General features: G+C 34.3%; 1 long non-coding RNA gene across 3 annotated transcripts in view; it reads right to left on the bottom strand.

Moving 5' to 3' along the window:
- Positions 1 to 24,050, bottom strand: part of LOC141419584 (uncharacterized) — a 192,072-nt gene that overhangs the window by 71,695 nt on the left and 96,327 nt on the right. For all 3 annotated transcript variants that reach the window (XR_012444228.1, XR_012444227.1, XR_012444229.1), the window contains exons 2-3: positions 23,194 to 23,239; positions 3,131 to 3,211 (exon numbers count right to left, since the gene is read on the bottom strand). This is a non-coding gene — a long non-coding RNA (uncharacterized lncRNA). The remainder of the gene's footprint in view (positions 1 to 3,130; positions 3,212 to 23,193; positions 23,240 to 24,050) is intronic.

Raw genomic sequence — 24,050 nt, 5'->3', positions numbered from 1 at the left:
AATAAAGAAAAAACAACTGTGCTAGGGATTTCATGAAGGCTTTCCAAGATAATGGGAACTGAACAGTAATTTTACTTAAGAGTTCTAGAGCCCAGTTTCTTTTGAAGGTATTTAAGATGGTGGAAAAATACGGTGAATTCTCTTCATCTTGCAGATGTTGTAGTAGTTGGTCTATTCCCTGTCTCAAACAATGCAAAAAAAAAAAAACCTTCTCATATGCAAAGTCATAAAACTATACTAACACCATCATCCATTAGAAGAGCTTTTTTATTTTAGTAGATTTTAAAAATGTTTTCTATACTTTGAATCAATTATAAGATCCCAAATGAACAAACGAACTCAAAAAAAAATGAACAAACCAAACACAAAATTAGTAAAAGGAAAGAAATAATAAAGATCAAAACAAAAACAAAATTCTAAACAAAAAAAATCACTGACACAAAGAATTTGTTTTTTGAAAAGGCAAGCAAAAATTGACAAATTTTACCCAGATGAAAGAGAGCAAGAGAGAGAGAGAGAAAGAGGGAGAGGAAGGGAGGCAGGGAGAGGAGACAAAATCTGAGATGAGGAGAAGCATTACAACTGATACCTCAGAAATACAGTGGCTCCTAAGAAACTACTCTGTACAATTCTATGTTAAAAACCCAGAAAACTGAAAGAAATGAATAAATTCCTGTGCATGAACAACCTACAAAATTTGAATCAAGAAGTAGAAAATCTAAACAGACCAATAATGATTGAGATTGAAGCAGTAATGAAAATCTCCCTCTATGAAGAACTAATTCCAATTGTTCTTAAACTTTCCAAAAAAAGACTGAAATAGAAGGAACCTTGCCAAACTCTTTTTATGAGGGCAGTCTTACTCTGATACAACAAAGGAGGAAAACTCTAGACTCATATCCTTGATAAACATGCGAAAATTCGGAATAAAGATACCTGCACACCCATGTTTATTGCAGCATTATTCACAATAGCTAAGCTATGGAAACAGTCAAGATGCCCCAATACTGATGAATGGATTAAGAAAATGTGGTATTCATATACAATAGTATTTTATTCAGTCATAAAGAAGAATGAAATTTTGTCTTTTGCAGGTAAATGAATGGAACTGGAGAACATCATCTTAAGTGAAATTAGTTAGTTTCAGAAAGTCAGACTGCATGCTTTCTCTCATATGTGGAATATAGGCCAATACAAATACAAGCAATATAATGAAAAACAAGTCATGCTAAGGGAGGCCACTAATGGGAGAGGGAAGGTAAAAGAAGGAAGTTAAGAAGGTGAATATAGTTGATGTACTTCTCATACAATATGAATATAGAATTTTTAAATCTGTTGAAATCACCATAAGAATGGGACTAAGATAGACAGGACATAGAAATGTCACAATGAAACAACCTGTATAGCTATCTTGAACAAACAAAATTGTCTGCTTTTTTTTCTAAAACAGAGAACAGGAGGGCAGCACAGGTCCTGCCTGGGGGTTGGTACCAGTTGGAGAGGGAAGGATACAAGGAAAGGGTGTAGGAGGGTGAATATAGTGGAAATGCTATGTACATATGTATGTAAATGGAAAAATGAGACCTGTTGAAACTATTCCAGAAATGGGAGTAGGGGAGATAAAGGAAAATGATGGACAGGGTGAATACAACTGTGATATAATACAAGAACATTTATACTATAAGAACATCTATAAATGTAACAATGTACCCCCAGTACAACAATAATAAAAATAATTTAAAAAAACGTGTGACACAAAAGTTTAAGAAAGTCCTTTTTCAAAAATGGAGAACAGGAAGGTAAGACAGGTCCTATCTAAGGGTTGGCACCAGTGGGAGGGGGGAAGATAAAAGGAAAGGGTGTAAGAGGGTGACTATGGTGGAAATATGATGTACTTATGTATCAAAATGAAAAACTGAGACCTGCTGAAACTGTTCCAGAATGTCGGAAGGAGGGATAATGGAGAATGATGGAGGCAGTGAATTCAACTATGAAATAATGTAAGAATTTTGGTAAATGTCACAATATACCCCCAGTACAACAACAAGAAAGATTTAAAAAGATAAAAAAGATTATGAATAATATACTAGCAAATTGAATTCCAGAATATCAGAAATATCATGGGCCATGACCATGCAGGATTTGTCCCAGGGATACAAGGGTGGTTCAACATATGCAAATTAATAAACATGATACAATATAACAACAGAATGAAAAACAAAAACGACATGATCATTTCAATGGCTACAAAAAAATTCAATAATGAAAACTGTCAACAATTTAGGTACACAAAGAATACACCTCAAAATACTAAAGGTGATATATAAAAACCACAGCCAATATAATACTCAACAAGAACAAGCTGAAAGCATTAACTACAAGATTAGGAACAAGATGGGCATGCCCACTTTTACCATTCTTAGGTAATATAGTACTCCAAGTTTTAGCAGGAGTAATTGGGCAACACAAAAAGTAAAGGGCACCCATATTGGAAAGGAACAATTTAAATTATGCATATTTTCTAATACAGACATGATTTTATACAAAGAAAAACTTAATTACTCCATCACAACCTTTTATAACTTATAAATGAAACTAGAACATTGCAGGATTCAAAATCTTTCTAATTTCTAGAATGACACATAAATAGAATCAGATTTTTTTCAACAGCAAGGATACAGTAAAACATGTGTGACTAATGTCAAGAAGATATTACTGCATATCTTGTTAGTTGCTTTGGCTTTCTTTGGATATTCTCTTATAATACCTGCTATTGCTACCCCTGGGCTTCATTCTCCTCATCTTCAGTGAAAGAGGCCAAACAAAAAGTAGCTAAAAAGCCCCATTCCTCTCTATGAAAGTCCTTAACATAGCTCACTTTTCTATTTTATATGTGAACTACACTTTTTCTACAGTGCATTCAAGGGATGATGCAACTTGTTCACTAGAAGATTTTGGCAGCTATTGAGATCATTATCCCACTGGAGGAGAACAAATATACAGTGATATGACATTAATTACCAATGATGAATTGGATGAAATAAGTCAGACTAGAAAAAGACCACCAGGTTTCTGGTGAACATTTTTATACCAGGTCACATAGTGAATTGGCAATGGATATTTGTCTTACCTTTAGTGAAAAGGACAAGCTAGCTTCCTTGGTAATAATGGTCTACAGGCTAATCATGTCCAACGGGTGTGTTTTCTCTTGCTGTGGAAAGCAAAATGATAAAAGATGAGATTTTCTTGAATCACTCAAAATCTTCCTCACAACTGAGAACAAGTACCAGATGTATTTTAAACAATATAAAAAGTTAAATCATGCAATTACTGGGATGAAACGTGAATACATATTCATATCATCTAGGGTTAGAAAAAAATTTTGAAGCATCATACTGAAATAAAAGACTGATATATTTTCAGAAAGTTTATCAAAAATAGTAACAATATATTTTTGGAAAAAACCTGATATTTAGTAAGTTTATAGATAAGTGAAAAATGAAAAAAATTGTATATTTTGTTATAGTATATATATACTTATATTTTGGTATATATAATATTCATATATATTCATATATACTAAAGGGTAAATATATTTAGTATGTGAGGACACCCTATACATTATGTTTATATAATGTTAATACATTCCATAGACCAAAATCTCCTGAGAATTTACAATTTTATAATTTAAAATTTCCAGTAGAAAAAAAATCAACCAAAAGCATTCATCAGCATTTTCCAACACAAATATAAATATTTATTAAGTGCTGTTTGTGCCTGGTATAGTACTAAATATTGGGAATAAAGCAGACTATCTGAAGCTTACAATTTATTGGAAGCTTTTAAGAAGTTTATAGCTTAATGGAAAAATACTAATGGTGAGTAAATATAAAAATAAAGCCTTACCCGTGGACAAAGAAATGCAAATGAAAACAGACATAAAGTGTAATTTTTAACTGATCAAATTGCCACAGATAAACAGCCAGTGTTGACCTGAATATTGGGAAACAGGTGTTTTGTAATCTACTGGCAACTTTTTGGACAGAATTTGTCAAAAATATGAAATTCATTTAATAATATATTTGTATATGTACATACATACATAGAGATATAGACACAAAAGTTCTTACAGTAGTGTTAAAAACTTCAAGAAACCAAAACAATGCATGTCTATCTGTTCACCTGATATCCTCCTTAGTGATCCCATCAGTAAAACATAATTTCACCTCATTAGAATGTAGTTAGCACAACCATATATATTCAAGTGTGCCCAAATAAATGTCTGTTGTTTTGACAAGCTTCACGTTGCTGCACTAACAGAAACTGACCAAAGAATACAGCATTCAACTTGGTAAAGAGCACAGTAGTGCTATTAGATAAACCTTACCTTGAAAAGTTTTTTTTTTTTTTCTGGGGCAAATTTTCTGAGTCCTCTCATTAGCACTAGCACTTTCAAAATTCTTTTCAGTGTAGCACCAAAGCAATATTGTCCCCAAGTTCTTGATAAGCAATTTAATACAGTACAGAGTTTTTGAGGTAAAACTTCATTTCTGAATTCCCATTTTCCCTGTGTTCTCTACTGTGAAGCTCAGAGTAGATATATAACACTTTGCTGGTACTGTAGTGCTCTTCCGAGGAGCCAGGGACCTTCTGAAATGCCCAGGTTTCATCATAAAGAGGATTACAATAGATTTATTGTACATAGGAAGTGAGTTATGAAGTGTTTTCTGTTAGGCCTCATTTTAACAGAGAATCTTTCTTAAAAATTTGGTGTTGGCAGAAAAGAACACTCTCACCCGAATGAACAAATTATTTTTCTAAGCCCAGATTTTCCCATAAACTCAGTCTTCCTTGAAGAGTGATTGATTTACTTCTTGGCTTATGAATCACTCATAGGTCTAAAAGAATCAAAGGGAAAATTAAAAATACATACTTCTCAGTGAGCAAAGAGTCAAATCTTTTTGAATCCTTTGATATGACTGTAGTTAGAGAATGTCCAGGAATACCTATGTAGCCATTATTTGAATGTAGTTCTTGGAGTAGGCAGAACCCTCTCAAAAAAATAACCATTATTAATGGCAAGATAAATTGTGGGCAATGCTTTGTAGGCCTCTGTGCCAATTATATTTCTGAGACCTTAAGCATATATATTAAGATGTTGCTCATAAGCAAATCAGGCTGTGCTAGCATGCAGCCCAGAACAATTTTCATAAACTTAAGAAATGAAGAAAAAGACAAGTACCTATATTCCTCACCTAGAAAGCTTCTATAACTGATTTTATTAATTTTTTTAAACACAGTGGAAAGCACACTAGTTGTTCCATTTCTCGAATACCCCATGCCCAGCCTTAGGATGCTTGCAAATACATTTTCCTCTCCCTGGAATGTTTTATGGCTCTTTCTTGCCCGCAGGTCATGATTTAAACAACAGATACTTCTGTAAGTCCTCTCTGATTTAGTGTTTCCACCACACTCCCAGTTACATTATTTTGATGTTATTTATTTTCCCTCCTATCACTTATAATTTTTAATATATTTCCTACTTTGGTTTTTGCTTAATTTCTATGGCTCCTTTTGGAATATAAGGCCCATGAAAGTTACTGTACCTCAAGTGGGGTTGATTTACCATGAAGAGAATGAAGTTTCAGTTTCAGAGGTGCCTACTTTATACTTAAGAAGTTTATATTATTTTTATTTTCTTTGAGAGGACTCCAAAATTAATAAGTATCAGGGCCACCAAATCTGGATTTACCCTGCCACTGACACACTCTAAGTCTACCTCAACAAATCATTTCCTTATATAAACCACCCCCTTAAGGTGGTATAAACTAAGGTAATGTGGGAATTTATAGTTGAGCAGATCCATAATTTTATCATAAACCTAAACTCTTCTAAGTAGTGCAGTATAATAAAACTGTACCTGAGCATAGGTCTCCAAATCTATGAAATTTGGGTAATAAAACCTTGGGAAGCCATAAGAAAATATGTGTAAAGAGACTAGTATATACCAAATGCTTATATACACTGCCAGTGGTAGTGTTGTTATGTGAGTGATGGAGAATAGATTTCTAGAACGGTGTCATATTTCCTTCTGTCTGGAAACTTTCTAATCAGAAGTGGAACTGAATAAATAGAAGAAAGCTATGATGTTTTCCTGAGAGATTTCAAATGACTGTGAGGAGCCTCTTAAATGGGAGGAAAGCTTGGAGAATTAAGAAAAAACAATACACTGAAAATCTCAAGCTGAACCTAAAAGAAGTATAGACTGCTAGTCCTCAATTCCCTTCAACATAGAAACGGATCAAAATCCTGAGAGGAAAGATGGAGCACAGCATACTACAGAACTTTTATCAAATGCTTTGATCATATAACAGAAATATGTTTACATAGACCAAAATATTACATGACAGTAATATCATAATGTAAATTTTACTCTTCATGTTGCAATATTATCTACATGATACAAATGCATAATAAAAGTGTACATATATTACTGATATATATATTCTTTTACATATACATATGTTAAAAATCATACATCTTTATTAATTTTCTGAAAGAAAATTATTTTTTAAAATTATATGAAGGAAAAAAAAATTCTAAAAGAAGCTTCCACACAGCCAATAGATAGATCAGGGCCAACTTCATGGGCACATTAGCTGTTTTGTTGAACAGAGGCCCATATTTATAAGGCTTCATGCTTCCTTTGAAGCTCTTAATTGAAATCCTAATGACTGTTGAATGAGGGGCCCTGCGTTTTCATTTTTTACTGGCAAATTACACAGCCAGTCCCAATTTAAATATACTTTTAAGTAAGAAATCATGGTAATTCCATCCAATCCTTCAACAAATAAACACTGAGGCAGATATTACCTTAGCAGGGCGCCAGTCATCCTAGCTACTCAGGAGGCAGAGATCAGGAGGACCATGGTTTAAAGCCAGCTTGGGCAAATAGTTCCTAAAATCCTATCTTGAAAAATACCCAGCCCCAAAAAGGGCCAGCAGAGCAGCTCAAGTGTTAGAATGCCTGCCTAGCAATCATGAGGCCCTAAGTTCAAACCCCAGTACTGTTAACAAAAGAGAAAATATTACATTACTATTTTATTACTATTGTGTATTACTTTATCGGGAAGAGGAAAAATTAAGAAATTTTGTGATTCCAAAGACAGATGTACTAGAGAACTTTTTTGTTTATGGTGCTGAGAATCAAATCTAGGGCCTCAAGAACGCTAGGCCAAGCGCTCTACCACTGAGCTATATCCTCAAATTTTTTTTCCATTTTTCTTTTATTATTCATATGTGCATACAAGGCTTGGTTCATTTCTCCCCCCTGCCCCCACCCCCTCCCTTACCACCCACTCCGCCCCCTCCCTCTCCCCCCCAATACCCAGCAGAAGCTATTTTGCCCTTATTTCTAATTTTGTTGTAGAGAGAGTATAAGCAATAATAGGAAGGAACAAGGGTTTTTGCTGGTTGAGATAAGGATAGCTATACAGGGCATTGACTCACATTGTATATTCTCAAATTAAAAGAACATCTCTTACTTGGAAGTTCTGAGTTGGGCCAATGATGTATAGAAGCTTTGTCTGTAAGTCTTAACTCTGATGTATTTCTTTTCCTCATTAAATGATCAACTCAGTTCTCTGTTCTCACTCAGCCAAGAGTATACCTTTGCTGTTCAGAAAAATCATTTTCATTATGCAGAATGAAGTGATGTGACTGCCCAAAGCAATGTTCAGGAGGAAAAATAGCATTTTTTCTCTCTTTGTACAAATAAAACTAAGAAAAATAACACTATGTTGAGCTTTAGGAATGACAAAACTCTCATCATTTTCGTATGTGGTTTTAGAATTCTTTTGGCTAACAAATTAGAATAATTCTTTACATAGAAACATTTTGGTACAAAACATGAGGTGACCACCAGAGCCTTTCATATTTTGAAACTAAAAAGATGAAATACAAGCAAGTGATCAAATTAAGCAACTCAATAGAGGCTGTGACAGTGTGGGAGGTCTCACCATTCCCAATTGCTTTCAAATTATTAAGTATTAAATCAAATTTCTTTGTGTCCTCACAGAAAGCATCATGAAAAAGCTCAAGCACTTTCAAAGATTCTATGAATTAAATTAGGATTATATATATAATATTATATACTATACTACATAATATTATATATTATAATATATTATTTATTATTATATATTATAAAATAGTATATAATTATATAATATATGTATATAATTGGGATTGTCAAATGTTTGTTTCTAAGTAATGATGCCCCTAGCAAGAAAATTGTCAATCTTTACTCATCTTATTAAGCCCAATCAACAAATCTACAGTCTGAGTTCTATTTTTGCATCTCCCTGACAAATCTTTAATTTAAAATACAATGATTTTTGAATATCCTATCAAGGCATATATATATATATATATATATATGTATGTATGTATTATAACCCAAATAGATTTGTCTCCTTTGTTTTTCTTCTTTCTACCTTAGTACCCTTCTTATGATGATTTTAACAGGTTTAAAAATTTTATATTCATTCTTGTATAAGAAGTATATCAACCATATTCACCTTCTTAAATTCTTTCTTTTGCCATCCCTCTCTCATAGGTGGCCTCCCCTTACCATGACTTTTTTTTTATAGTATTGCTTGTATTTGTATTAGGTCTATATTCCACATATGAGAGAAAACATGTGACCTTAGGCTTTCTGAACCTAACTAACTTCGCTTAAGATGATGTTCTATAGTTCTATTCATTTACTTGAAAATGACAAAATTTTACAGCTGAATAAAATTCTATTGTATATAAATACCACATTTTCTTAATCCATCAGTAGTGGGGCATCTTGGCCACTTTATTTTTTCTTTCTTTCCTTTCTTTTTTTTTGCAGAACTGGGGCTTGAACTCAGGGCCTACACCTTGAGCCACTCTACCAGCCCGTTTTTGTGAAAGTTTTTTTTTTTTGAGATAGGGTCTTGCAAACTATTTGGCTGGGCTGGTTTCGAACCATGATCCTCCTGATCTCTGCCTCCTGAGTAGCTAGGATTACAGGCGTGAGCCACCAATGCCTGGCTTGGCTATTTCCATAGCTTAGTGATTGTGAATAATGCTGCAGTAAACATGGGTGTGCAGGTACCTTTATTGTAAGCTGGTTTATATTCCTTCGAGTTTATCCCTAGAAGTAGGATTGGTGGATCATATGGAAATTCTATTTTTAGATTTTTTGAGGAGCCTCCATACTGTTTTCTATACTGGTTGTACTAATTTACACTCCCACCAGCAGTATATGAGGGTTCCATTTCCCCATATCCTTGCAAACATTTGTAGTTGTTTGTGTTCTTGATGATAGTCATTCTAACAGGAGTGAGGTGGAATCTTAAGTTGGTTTTGATTTGTATTTCTTTTATGGCCAGGAATGTTGAGCATTTCTTCATGTGTTTCCTAGCCATTTGGACTTCTTCCTTTGAAAAGGCCCTGTTCAGATCATTTGTCCATTTCTTCATTGGGTTCTTGATTTTTGGGGGATTTAGTTTTTTAGCTCCCTGTATATTCTGGTTTTTAATCCCTTGTCAGATGTATAGCTGGCAAAGATTTTCTGTAGGTTTCCTCTTCAATTTGGTCTCACCATTTCTTTTGTTGTGCAGAAGCCTTTTATTTTCATGTAGTCCTATTTGTTAATTATTTTCTTACTTGATGAGTCATTTGATTTCTATTTAGGAAGTCATTGCTTGTATATATTAATTCCAGTGTATTCCCTGTTCATTTCTGCACTAGTTGAAGTCGTTAATCCACTTTGAGCTTATACTTGTACAGGGTGAAAGACATGGATCTAGTTTCAGTTTTCATACAGATATCCAGTTTTCCCAGCAACATTTGTTGAAGAGGCTGTCTTTTCTCCATCATATGCTTTTTGTGCCTTTGTCAAAAATCAGGTGGGTGTAGCTGTGTAGACTCACATCTGGGTCTTCTGTTCCACTGGTCTTCACATCTGTTTTTGTGCAAGTACCATGTTACTTTTATTGGTATGGCCCAGTAGTATAGTTTGAAGTTGGGTATTACACTCATCCCAAAACCAGACAAGGACACAACAAAAAAAGATAATTATAGTCAATCTTTTTAATGGACTTAAATGCAAAAACATCCTCAATAATATATTACAAACTGAATTCAACCGTATATCAAAAAGATCACACATCATGATCAAGTCAGGCTCATCCCAGGGATGCAGGGATAGTTTAACATACACAAATCATTAAATGTAATACAGCATATTAACAGAAGCAAAGACAAAAACCATATGATCATATCAAAAAATGCAGAAAAAGCCTTCAACAAAATTCAACATCTTTTCATGATAAAAGCTCTGATGTACCTAGGAATAGAAGGAATGTACCTCATAGAATAAAAGCTATACATGACAAATTTATAGGTAACATCATGCTAAATAGGGAAAAAACTGAAACCATTTCTTCTAAAGTCAGGAACGAGACAAGGGTGTCCACTCGCTCCACTGTTATTCAACATAGTCTTAGAATTCCTAGCCAGAGCAATAACACAGGAAGAAGAAATAAAAAGAATACAAATAAGAAAGGAAGATGTCAAACTATCCCTATTTACAGATGACATGGTCTTATACCTAAAAGACTTGAAAAACCCCATTCAAAAAAACTCTTAGACATCATGAACACCTTCAGTAAAGTAACAGAATACAAAATCAATTTACAAAACTCAGTAGCCTACCTATACACCAACAATGAACAGACTAAGAAAGAATATAGGAAAATAATTCCACTTACGATAGCCTCAAAAAAATAAAATACCTAGGAATAAACTTAACAAAGGATGTAAAAGACCTCTACAAGAAAAACTATAAACCATTAAAGAAAGAAATCAAAGAACGCTACAGAAGATGGAAAGATCTCCCACACTCATGGATTGGCAGAACCAATATTGTGAAAATGGCTACATTGCAAAAAACAATCTACATGTTCAATGCAATCGACATCAAAACTGTAATGACATTCATCACAGAGACTGAAAAAATCAACTCCAAAGTTACCATTTGAAGCACAAAAAAAGCCACGAATAGCCAAGGCAATACTGAGCAAAAAGAGCAATATTGGAGGTATCACAAATATACCAAACATGTTGTTTTGATACATTTAGACATTGTGCAGTATTTAAATCAGGTTAAACACATTCATCTCCTCAAATATTTATTATTTATCTTTGGTGAAAACTTTCAAATGCTTTCATACAGTGGAAACATGAAAATGAAAGGTTGGCTAAAACCATTTTTGAAAATTTCAAATATTACAGATGCATTGGATACTTCTCTCTACATATATTATCCATATATCATATACTTCATTGCATAAGTATCTCAGAGATTTCTTTTTATTTAAATTAATATAAAAATGTCAAATGAGTTAGCTATCTAGCTGCTAAGACAAACCTTATGCTTAAAGAAAGATATAGATTAAATCCAAAGTATAATAGGGAATATATCTTTTCACTTAAAATTCCAATGTTCTTTTTGAAAAACTAATTAAAATGACAATGAATGTACATATGCCTCAATTAACCTGAAATTCATATGCAATGGAACCTGAAATTAAGATGCCATGGTTTTTTTTGTTTTTTTGGGGTTTTTTTGGCAGCACTGGGGCTTGAACTCAAGGCTTCACACTTGCTAGGCAGGAGCTCTACCACTTGAGCCACTCCACAAGCCCCAGAACCTGAAATTAACATCCTTGATAAGAATGTCATGAATTCTGGAAAATTATGACTGCAACTGAGCAATGAAAAATAATTTACTTCAAGGATTATTTATTTATTCTGACAAAAAGAAAAGTTAAATATCATACTCATTCCAAGGCTCAGCTGGCATCTTAAAACATACATGATTGTAATTGACACCATAAACCATGTACTGCTGAAAATAGAAAAGGAAAAAACTAATGTAAATGCCAAATGTTACACATTAGTAAAAATAAAATTTGTCATCAATTTTGGATTTACATACTGCACACATCCATTTTCTTTTCTTTCAAATGAATATTAATGCATTAAAAACATTATACTTGTAGACACTGGCATTTTTAAAAGATGTTCAAGTAGAAAACAAATCAGAACAAATCAGCTAATATTCACTTTAATAATAAAAATAAGGGTGAGCCAGGCACTGGTGACTCACACCTGTCATCCTAGCTACTCAGGAGGCAGAGATAAGGAGGATTGCAGTTCAAAACCAGCCTGGGCAAATTGGTCATGAGACCATTTCTCAAAAATATCCAATTTGAAACAGGACTGGTGGAGTGGCTCAAGGTGTAGGCCCTGAGTTCAAACCCCAGCACCGCAGGAAAAAAAAGAAAAGAATAAGGCTGAGATCAGGAAGATCATGGTTCAAGACCAGCCTTGGCAAAATGTTAGTGAGACCCCATCTCAACCTATTGGTTGGATGTGGTGGCTTACGCCTGCCATCCCAAACTATGTGGGAGGCTGAGATCAGGAAGATCATAGTTACAAGCCAGTCCAGGAAAAAGTCTGTGAGACTCTATTTCAATGGTAATAAGCTGGACATGGTTGTGCACACCTGTCATCCCAGCAACAACAGGAAACATAAAATAGGAAGACCACATTCTAGGACAGCATGGGTACAAGCAAGGACTTACCACTAAAAGAACCACACCAAAAAGGGCTGGAGATTAGGCTAAGGCTAAAACAGTAGCTTTCAGCAAGCATGAAGTCCTGAGTTAAAACCTGAGTGCTGCTATAATAATAATAATAATAATAACAATGACAGTCTAGGAAAAACTAAAAGCACTTATTCTACTTTGCCACTCTAACATGCATTTAATATGTTGTACTTCAAAAAGCATCACTATGTCAACATCAACAGAATCTATGCTTTGTGTTGTTTTTCAAATGGTGATGAGTTCCATTCTGAAACTAATACAGTTATAGAATTCCACATATTTAGTTTTATTTAGCCAAATTCTCTAGATGCCATTATGAGATATTGATTGCATAGGCTTAACATCTTTATAAAATGTACTTACGTATTTATTCATCACTTTATTGTACTTGTGATTTATCAATATTCTACAGGAATTAAATTATTCATTAACATTGAATGAGCACTTATTATCTATGCTAATTAAAAGTCAAATATTTATTGACCATTAAGAGGGACTGAAAGGTTTGGACTTTACATTCATGCCAAAGTGGTCTTTTTCCGGTCATCTGAGTTAACCAGGCTTATACTTTAATCAAGCCTTTGCACAGGTAGTTCCTTAAAAGAATCAGTTCTCAAAAACACCTTATCTTTGCCAATCTAACCTATATTCATCCTTTTATCTAGACTCAAATACTAGTTTTTTTCAGGAAAGTTTTCCCAAACTTGTTGAATCAGATAACAACCCATGACTTTATGTCCCTGTTCTTTTCTTTCATAACCTTAACATATGTGTATATCTGTCTATTAGATTTATATCTATATTTCTCACTAGAGGATAAGCTAATAAACTCCACGAAGGCAGTGTCTGCCCACATTTTGCCTACCATGTTATCTTCAGCTCCTTGCCTAGTGTGTGGCCAAATGATATTACCAAAAACAATTATGAACTGAGCTATGTATTATTTGTTTATTTTGTATTTAGAAAAATATTATAATTAGAATGAAATATGAAGTTGAATTGTTATTCAAAGTACATAGAAGACTGTGTTCACTTGCTATAAGAATGCATAAATGTGGCTTTGAGATTCCCATATGACTTGAGTAAAAAAGCCAGTTTTCCACCAGATAACAATAGAGTTGCTCTTAAAAGTGCTAAGCTAAAACCAAAATTCTTATAGGTCTTTTTCAACTGAATGCTTCTGATGATTTATCATGAACAATGTTCTTACAATAAATATCACATTATTTTCCTCATAGTAACTTTAATGCTAGGTTTATACTTAAGATTAATCTATCATTTTTATTAGTAAAGTAATGAATAATATCACTAAAACATAAACAACTCTCTAAAAAAGGTATTGTTCAACAGTGTTGAGTATAATACTTGAAATTAAAATAAAGTTGCTTATATTTCATTAAAGAATCTTCCCCACTTTTTGACAACCCTCCTCCCTAAATCTTGTTCAGCCTTTGCTATTTTCATGACTTTGGTCAAGTTCTAGTAAATGTAAACTATATGGATGAGTGAAAGCTTCCTAATCTTCATAAGCCTCAGTTTGTCTCTATAAACTAGTTAATACCTACAGCACAGGCTAAGTAGGACAATGCACATAAAACACTTTCTTATATATTATGAATGTTCAATAAATTTGTTATTATTATTTTAAAATATTTTCCTACCTCCTTACTCTTTCCCCTCATATTCCAATAGCTCAGTAACAGGCACATGCTTTATAGAATAGCTCTGGGCCCTATTCTGTAATTCAGTTATGTTTTCAATCCATAAAACAGTCTTGGAACTTAGGCTAACTAAAATTTTCCTTCTTAGGACTAATTTCTTCTTGTGGCAATTGCTAATTTGTCTCCCCATTTTTTCTTACCTACCCCATGAATATACAAATATGAACTGAGAGGGTATTCCACTAGAAATGAAATCAAGGACTGGCATAGTGGCTCAGATGGTAGAGCGCCTGCCTAGCAAGCATGAGGCCTTGAGTTCAAATCCTGGTACTACCAAAAACAATAGAAACGAAAATTAAAATAAACAAATGAAGAGCAAATAAAAATATCTTAGCTGATTAGATTTGAAATGCTCCAAATGCCATAGTATCCATTCAGTTTCCAAACAATATTTTCTAAATTAATTAAAACTTATCATTGCTGGGCTGGCAGAATGGCTCAAGTCATACAGCACCTGCCTAGCAAGTGTGAGGCCCTGAGTTCAAACCCCAATACCACAAAAAATTATCATTGCTTAGTAGAAGTCATTTACATTTTTCTTAATTTCTATTAAGTTTGTAAATACTTCTTATCATTGCATGCACAAGTTTATTAAATATGCTTCTGATTATTTATCATAATTTCTTCCCCCTTAAATTCCTATAATTTTTCCTTTTTCAGCCCAGGAAAATTTTAGCCACAAGCTAGTCACAATTAATCATACTAATATTTACTAATACTATTTTTAGGTTGTTATTATATTTGTTTGGCAAATTAACACCATTTCAGCTAAAATTTATATTACTTGCATTTTTTTTCTAGAGAATATAAATTTCTTTCTTGTTTTTATTAAACACCAGTGTATGGTTTGAATATGAAGTGTTCCTCTAAAAAAGCTCATGTGTTGAAGACTTTGTCCCTGCTGCAACAGTATTAAGTGGTAAGGTCTTGAGAGGTGACTGGATCAAGACAGCACTAACCTCATTCATTGATGGAATTAAACCTATTAATGTGTTCATAGCTAAATGGTCTTTTAGGAGATAGGGACTAGTTAGAGGAAATACATCGCTGAAGGCTTGCCCTGGAAGGGTATATCTTGTCCCCAGTACCTTCCACTCTGTGTTTCCTGGACATGATGAGGTGAGCAACTTTCCTCTGCCATGCTCTTCTTCCATGATGTTTCTGCTTTACCACAGGCAGCCCAGAAATAATGAAGTCAGTCAACCATAGATTAAAACTTCTGAAATGGTGAGCCAAAATAAATCTGTCCTCTTTTAAGTTGTTTATCTCAGTGACAAACTGATTAACACAACCAGTCACAAAAAAAATTCATACAACAAGCTAATCCAACAGAAACTGAGACCTAAACAGGTAAAAGTTTGGCCAAAGAATGCTGAAACTGAGACATTAGTGAAAACCTAGATAGTCTACTTTCAGTTTAGTAGTCTGTGAATCACCCTTCATTGTGTTCTATTACCATTGCCATGCCTTTGAAAATACTGGGATATAAGAGTAATTTATTATTTTTACATTTAAGTTACTATATTGGAAAACTGAATGAATGAATTATAAACCTTGTGGATTTCCATTTAGTACCCTGAAGACATATAGGCAGGCTCATTCATACTGAATACCCCCTCTTACCATTGTAATTGGTATATGTATTTTTTAAATAAATGATAAACAGAAAGAAATTAGTCCCTGAGTTCATAAAACAACATGAAAGACATTAATGATGAAACATCAGACATTGTGAAGTTCAATCTTTGAATGTAGTCTCTCAGCTAGGAAAGTAGAAGATTGAATTTTGCCTACTGAGTCAACTATTTCATTAAAATATTGCTTGATGGATGCTAGCACCCATCTGGTATGATCATTGCAAAGAGGATAAAAAATATAGCATTAGAGACTTTAAAAGCTTTACTTCTAAATTTATAGTTTATAAAAACTTGGGAATTCCAGCTACTGTTGCAATTGGAAATTCTGCAAGAATTTATTGTTTGCATGATAGGCAGAATTTTAAGATTCTATCTGATTACTATATATCTATAAAACCCTCTCCTACTGAGTGTAGGAGGAACTCCTGAATATGTTGTAATATTATTCTCATGATTTGATTATGTTACATGGCATAGTTGACTTTAGCAAGGGAAATTATACTCGGTGGAACTAACTTAGGAAAGTAAGCACTTAAATGGGATAAGCTTATAATAATGAAAGGGACTTAAATTGTTAGGAATTCTACATGAGGAAAATCTTCTATTGCTACATTTGAATTGGAGATGGCAACATGACAAGGAATGCAGAAAATACTAGGAGCTAATAGTACATGTCTGGCATCCAGCAAAAAACTGGAGATCTCAGTCTTACAAACACAAAGAACTTGATTTTCCCAACAACTTGAATCTGTGAAGTAAATCCTTGCCCAGAACTTCCTAATAGGAATGCTGCCTAGCCAAAAAGACACCTTGAGATTGAGGACTTGAGCAGGGAACACAGATGAACTGCACCCAACCTGCAAATCTACAGAACTGTGAGATAGCAAAGAAGTGTTATTTTAAATGCAGTGTGTGATAATTTGTTTTGTAGTAACAAAAAACTAATGGACTTAGCAATTTAGAGGACAAGTAAAGAACTTTTCAGTACTGCCTCAAAGTTTCATTCTAATATTTATAAAAAACTGGCAATTTTAAAGTTTACGAAGTGTTTTTTATATATACTTTCATTTAACCCACCCATTAACTCAGCAAAGAGTATCTTTGTTCTTTATTCTTAATTTCCTTTTGTTAATACAGACTCATATAGAGTAATATTATTGCTCAAGATCACAGAGGCAGACAGTGAAAGTATGCATAAAATTTAAATCAAGGCAAGGTATAATTAAGTAATTATGGTCTTAAAAGTGTGAGGTCAGCACTAGTATTAAACATTTAAGACTCTCAAGGGCTGGGGCTAGGATGAGGCAAGTGAAGTACTTGTTTTGAACTCAAAATTTAAGGTAAGGGAAGGCCTTTTAAAAACTCTTAATAATCAAGGGAATGAGGCATGAGGATAAACAGCCATTCAGCTGTTTGTTGGCAGTCTGACCATTGAAATGATTGAAAAAGGATTAGAAACATCAGGTTTATCAGTGAACAATTCATCCAAGTTGTAATGAATCAAAATCATGGTGAAGGTTAGCAAGTCCTTCAACCACTGAAAGAGCAAGGCTGTTGCCAGATCATTCATGATGTCTTCTTCTGCTTCAAAAAGTTAAGTTACTATATCACTCAGGGAAGAGCAAGATAGGTAGAGGGACAGGGAAAGGGGAATGCTATAGTAGATAAAAGCTCTAAAATTAGTTCTAACACCCAAATGATGATAAACCTAGGTTCATAACCTAAGAGTCCTTACACGTAGTTAAATATCTGCTGTACAGCAGTCTTTATTTCTAGGCTTATTAACCTTGAAACATGTCCCAAAAGTCACATGCTCAAGAAGTAAATATTCATTGAAAAATATAAATATTTAATTTACTAACAATTGAAGCAAAAAGTTGTAAAGCTTCTTTTAATAAAGTGAGACAACATATTAGCATATTTATTCAAATAAATGAGATGGCTCCCATTAGCCACATTAATGAATATTCTTGACATAAAGTCTATGAGCACAGCCTTATATTGAGTAAGTTTGTGAATCCAATGAGAAGGATGCCACAATTTATTTTTTAGGTTTTCATGCATATAAGCTTGGATAATAACAATACTCATCACGTACCATATCAATATTACAATTTATAAAGAAAACAATAACTGACATACTAACTGGTTAGGTATATGAAAAAACATAGGAAAGTATATCCCTTCAAAGAAAGATAGCTTTAAAGAAATGATAGCACAATTTTCTGTTTACCAAAATTATAAATATCTGTAGACATAAGTAATACATCACATGACAAAGACCAGAGCCTGAGCATAGATTATTCTAATACCACTCACTAATAATCTTTAATAACAAATAAACTATTCAACCAGTTATCAACTGGTTTAGTTCTCAGTAAGATTTGTTACTTAAAATTACCAAATATAATAAAATTCTACACTAAAGAGTTTTCTGATACTAGACAAGGAGATTTAGTTTTCTTTCTCTCTCTAGGCAATAAAATGGGGCAATTATAAGATTTAACTTAAGAAAACCAAATGAGAGCAATGAAGAGTTCCCTATAGATATGTTTCAGTTAATAATCTCAAAAGGAATAAAATTAGGGAATTAGAATTGTGCAGCCCTCAGTGAACTGATAGATGTGGCTGATGGATCCTGATTGACTATAACATCACCACAAAGGAGACAATAGATGTATACATCTCCTCAGGGAAGTGAACAACAGCACCTGTAGAGTGGCCTTACCAACAAATAGATTAAAAATAAGTAAATTTTAACCTGAATAAATTCTTTTCAGTAACTATTGAAGATTATAATGCTGAGTGTCATGTACATTTGGGATATTATTCTATTCTCAAGATATTGTACATAATTGAGAATTTCTATTGTAAAACAATTTTATTATAAATATCATGCCTTTAAATTTGAAAAGTCAAGTAAAGTGGAACAATTTGTAACAAAATATAAATTACTAAATAAGTTCATAGAGAAATAGAAAAACTTTAATCAAACAATACAATCCAAAACTGTAGTTCATGCTTGGGCACTTGCAAAAATCTTCCAAGAACAGCAATGTCTGGAAGCCTATTACACCAAATGGTGAAGGAAAAACTCATCAGTATATTAATGGGCTATCTCCTCTTGATACAAAAATGACATAGGGGCTGGATGAGGTGAGACACATCTGTAAACCCAGCACTTGAGAGGCCAAGGCAAGACTATCACCAGTTTGAGTGTAGCCTGTGTCGTATAGTGAAACTTTGCCCCAAAGCAAGCAAAACCAAGCAACAACAAAAACTATATGCAGACGCCCCTAAAAAGAAGAGTTAAGCTAGACTTACTCATACAGAGAAAAATATCCAACATAAAGTATATCCTATCTAAAAGAGCAGTGAATTAAATGAAGAAGTAAGGAAATAGGTTCTACCCAAGGAATGCAAAGGTTAAATCACATTAGAAAAATATGAACTGGAATTCACTGCATTAACAGAAAAGATAAAAACATTTGTTCATTTAAAGTTATAAAGAAAGATTCCACCTCACCCCTGTTAGAATAGCCATCATTAGAAACACCACCACCAACAGGTGTTGGTGAGGATGTGGGGAAAAAGGAATCCTCATACACTGCTGGTGGGAATGCAAACTAGTACAAACACTCTGGAAAAAAATTTGGAGGCTTCTTAAAAATCTAGACATAGATCTGCCATATGATCCAGCAATCCCATTCCTGGGGATATACCCAGAGGAATGTGACACAGGTTACTCCAGTGGCACTTGCACACCCATGTTTATTGCAGCACTATTCACAATAGCCAAGTTATGGAAACAGTCAAGATGCCCCACTACTGATGAATGGATTAAGAAAATGTGGTATTTATACACAGTGGAATTTTACTCAGCCATGAAAAAGAACAAAATCTCATCATTCGCAAGTAAAAGGATGGAACTGGAGAACATCATCTTGAGCAAGGTAGCCAGGCTCAGAAAACCAACAATCGTATGTTCTCCCTCATATGTGGACTTTAGATCAAGGGCAAATACAGCAATGTGATTGGATTTTGGTCACATGATAAGGCGAGAGCACACAAGGAAGGTATGAGGATAGGTAAGAAATCCAAAAAACAAGATAGCATTTGATGCCCTCAATGGAAAGGAACTAATGCAGAAACTTTAAAGCGACAGAGGCCAATAGAAGGGGATCAGGAACTAAAGAAAAGGCCAGTTCGAGAAGAACCAACTTAGAATGTAACACATTTGTACATGGAAGTAATGCTAGGAATCTCCCTGTATAGCTATCCTTATCTCAACTAGCTAAAATGCTTTGCCTTTCTTATTATTGTTTATATTCTATCTTCAACAAAATTAGAGATAAGGGCAGAACAGTTTCTGCCTGGAAGTGAGGGGGTTGGGAGAAGAAGGAGTGGGTGGGAGGAAAAGGGAGGGGGCAGAGGGTAGGGGGGAGAAATGACCCAAACATTGTATGCACATATGAATAAATGAAAAAAAAATAAAGACAAAAAAATAAAAAATAAAGCTATAAAGAAAAAAAAACTGCTTATAAAGTCAACATCAGGGGCTGGTGGAGTGGCCCAAGTATAGAATGCATGCCTAGCAAGCTTGAGGCCCTGAGTTCAAGCTCCAGTACTGCCAAAAAAAAAATCAACAACAGGGCTGGCCAAGTGGCTCAAGTGGTAGAGTGCCTACTTAGCAAGCTCAAGGCCCTGAGTTCAAACTTCAGCACCACCAAAAAAAAAATTCAACAACAGTTCATGGTAATAAATTCTAGCAAACTTATATTAGAATGAAATTTTCATATCATAAAATCAACAGCAAACATATGTAGGTGTGAAATGTTAGAAAGATTCCTAATAAAGTCAAGACCAAAACGCACAGGAATAGCACAATTTGTTACTGGCCAAACATGGATTGAATAGCCAGTATACAGCTGTACACAAGAATAACAAAATAAAATTTATGAAAAATTAAAATAATGATGTATGATCCTCTAATTAGAAATTCCAAAGGAATTGACTCAAAAACCATTCAATTTTACAATGAACTTGAAAATCTGTCATAGAAGATTGCTATGGCAAAATCAGTAATCTAACCACACAAAATAAATAAGTAACTAGAATACATCATGGAAAACACTATTCCACTCTAGGTAGCAGCAATTAATGATATTCTTTTTTTAAAAAACTAGAAGAAATTGTACAGTTTATATTGAACACCAAGGAGTCCAAATTGCCCAAATCATCTTGAGCAAAAAGAACAAAGCAGGAGATATTACACTACCTGATTTTGAAATATACTGTAAAGATATGGTAACCAAAACAGCTTGGTACTGGCATAAAAGAAGACACACAGAACTATGTGACAGAATAGAAAACCTAGAAGCAAACTCACACATCCACAGCCAACTCATTTTGGATAAAGGCTGTAAGAACACACATTAGGGAAAAGACAGTGTTTTCAATAAATGGTGCTAAGAAAACTAGATATCCTTATGCACAAGAATAACTAGACCTCTATCTCCCACTAGTTATACATATAAATCAGCTCAAAATGGATTAATGATTTAAATGTAAAACCTCAAATTATGAAACTACTTAAAGAACACAGAAGTGAAATGCTTCAGGAGATTAGAAGGATTTGGGGGGGGACAATACTCCAAAAACACAGAAAATGAAATAAAAAGACAAATGTGATTATATCAAACCAAAATGTTTCCATTCAGCAAAGGAAACAATCAACAGAGTGGACAGGCAACCTACAGAATGAGTGAAAATTATACATCTGATAAGAATATATAAGATGCTCCAAAAACTCAATAATGTCCCCAAATAATCCAATTCTAAAATGGGCAACAAATCTAAATATACATTTCTCAAAAGAAGACGTACAAATGTTCAACAGGTATATGAAAAGCTGTTTGACAGCACTAATAATTAGGGAAATACAAATCAAAACCACAATGAGGAATCACCTCACACTAGTAAGACTGGTGAAAACAGAATCCTCACACACTGTTTTTAAGAATATATTGCTTATACTCTCTCTACAACAAAATTAGAGATAAGGGCAAAATAGTTTCTACTGGGTATTGAGGGGGGGAGCGGGAGGGGGTGGAGTGGGTGGTAAGGGAGGGGGTGGGGGCAGGGGGGAGAAATAAACCAAGCCTTGTATGCACATATGAATAATAAAAGAAAAATGAAAAAAAAAAAAAAGAATATAAATTAGTGTAATCATATGGACAACAGTTCACAGGTCGCTCAAAACATTAAAAATTGAAACTAGAACTCCTGTATGATCCAGCAATGCCACTCATGGGTATATATACAAAGAAAATGAAATCAGGATGCCAAAGAAACATCTGCTCCTTGCAGTACCATTCACAATAGCCACAAAATGGAAACAATGTATATCCTTCAACTGATTAAGTGAATGCAGAAAAGTTGGTACATATACCCAACAAAATTTTATTTAGCCACACACAAAAAAAAAATCCTATAATCTGCAACAACATATACAGAACTGGAGACCATTATGTTAAGTAAAATAAATCAGGCAAAAGAAAATAAGTACTGCATAATCTCACTCATATGTGAATTAAAAAAAAAAGCTGATGTCATAGAAGTTGAGAGTAGAATGGTGGTTACCAGATGATGGGGAAGTGTAGGAAGGAGGGTTGGATGAGAAACAGTTGATGAATGGATATTACGTTACAGTTAGATAGGAATGCGAATTTTTGGTAGGCTATTGAGCAGTAGAGTGATTACCAAAAACAATTAAATACTACATATTTCAAAAAGTTATAATAACAAGAAATAATGTTCAAGGAGATAGATATTCTTATCCTGATTTAAACATTACTTAATGTACACATGAAGTAAAACATTTACAGGATACCCCCTACAGCTTTAATTTTTTATGTATTTTTTAAATTAATTTAAAAAGCAGCAAATCCAAAATATACCTAAAAGAATTAACAAAATATACAGAACCTTTATCAAAGAAAATATGATAATTTACTGACAGACTTAGGTAAAGGATATCTCAAATAAAGCAATATGCTGTTTATTCCTGATGAACAGATTGTACAGATGTCAATTGCACTTAAATTATTTATAGATTTAGTACCTTACCTGGTATGGTTGGCCTCTAGTCATCAGAATAGAAGTAGTTCAGCACCTACCATGAGACAAGTAAGACATGAATAAAGGCTGCCGGCACTTTCCACCTTAGAAGAGACCCCATAAAGCTCTAACCCTGATGTCAGTCTTAGGTTCCAGGCATGGCTTCTGGACGCGCACTCCACCTTACTTCCTACTCAGGACTCTGAGAGAAATGTGCTCTAGGAGCTGAGTGCCTTGATTCACCTCAGAAGACAGTGAAGTCCCAGCACCCACGCAAACTCAATGAAAAGAATTTCTGAGAGTGCTCCAGGAACCCTTCTCCACCGGAACAAAAGAGCATGGGCAGCCAAACCCTGGGGGGGTGGGAGGAGTCAGAGGACCAAGTTCCCCCAGACGGAAGCGGGAGAACCTTACTTCCGTTTCACCAACCGGTTGGAGGGATTGAAGCCTTGAATTGGGAAGTGTGCTAGAGGAGGAGTCTTAGGAACCTGCAGGTTTCAAGGTATCTGCCGTGACATTTACCCACCAGAACAGAGGCAGCCCTGCAGAGACTCATCCCACTCTGCCCCACCCACCCTTACCATCAACCATACGTGGTCCAAGACACAACTGTTAGGCTTAATAACTCCACCTTTACTCTTGGCAATCTGGGTAAGAGGTGGTGGTCTGAAGGGGGCAGCCTTGAGTCAGCAGAGGGAGGAGCCAAAGGACTGATCAGTAGTAAAGTTAATGAGTTAGAACTGAGATAACAAGACCCAACAGAATAGAATCGTACTCTGCCCTTTGTTGGTTTGTAAGGCAGCGTTGTCAAGGAAACCAGTAGAGGCAGCCATTCTTGGCGTCAAGGTAGAAACTCCCTGCTGAAG

This window comes from Castor canadensis, chromosome X (genome assembly GCF_047511655.1).
Source record: "Castor canadensis chromosome X, mCasCan1.hap1v2, whole genome shotgun sequence".
Lineage (NCBI taxonomy): Eukaryota > Metazoa > Chordata > Mammalia > Rodentia > Castoridae > Castor > Castor canadensis.
This window is presented reverse-complemented; position numbering and strand designations above follow the sequence as displayed.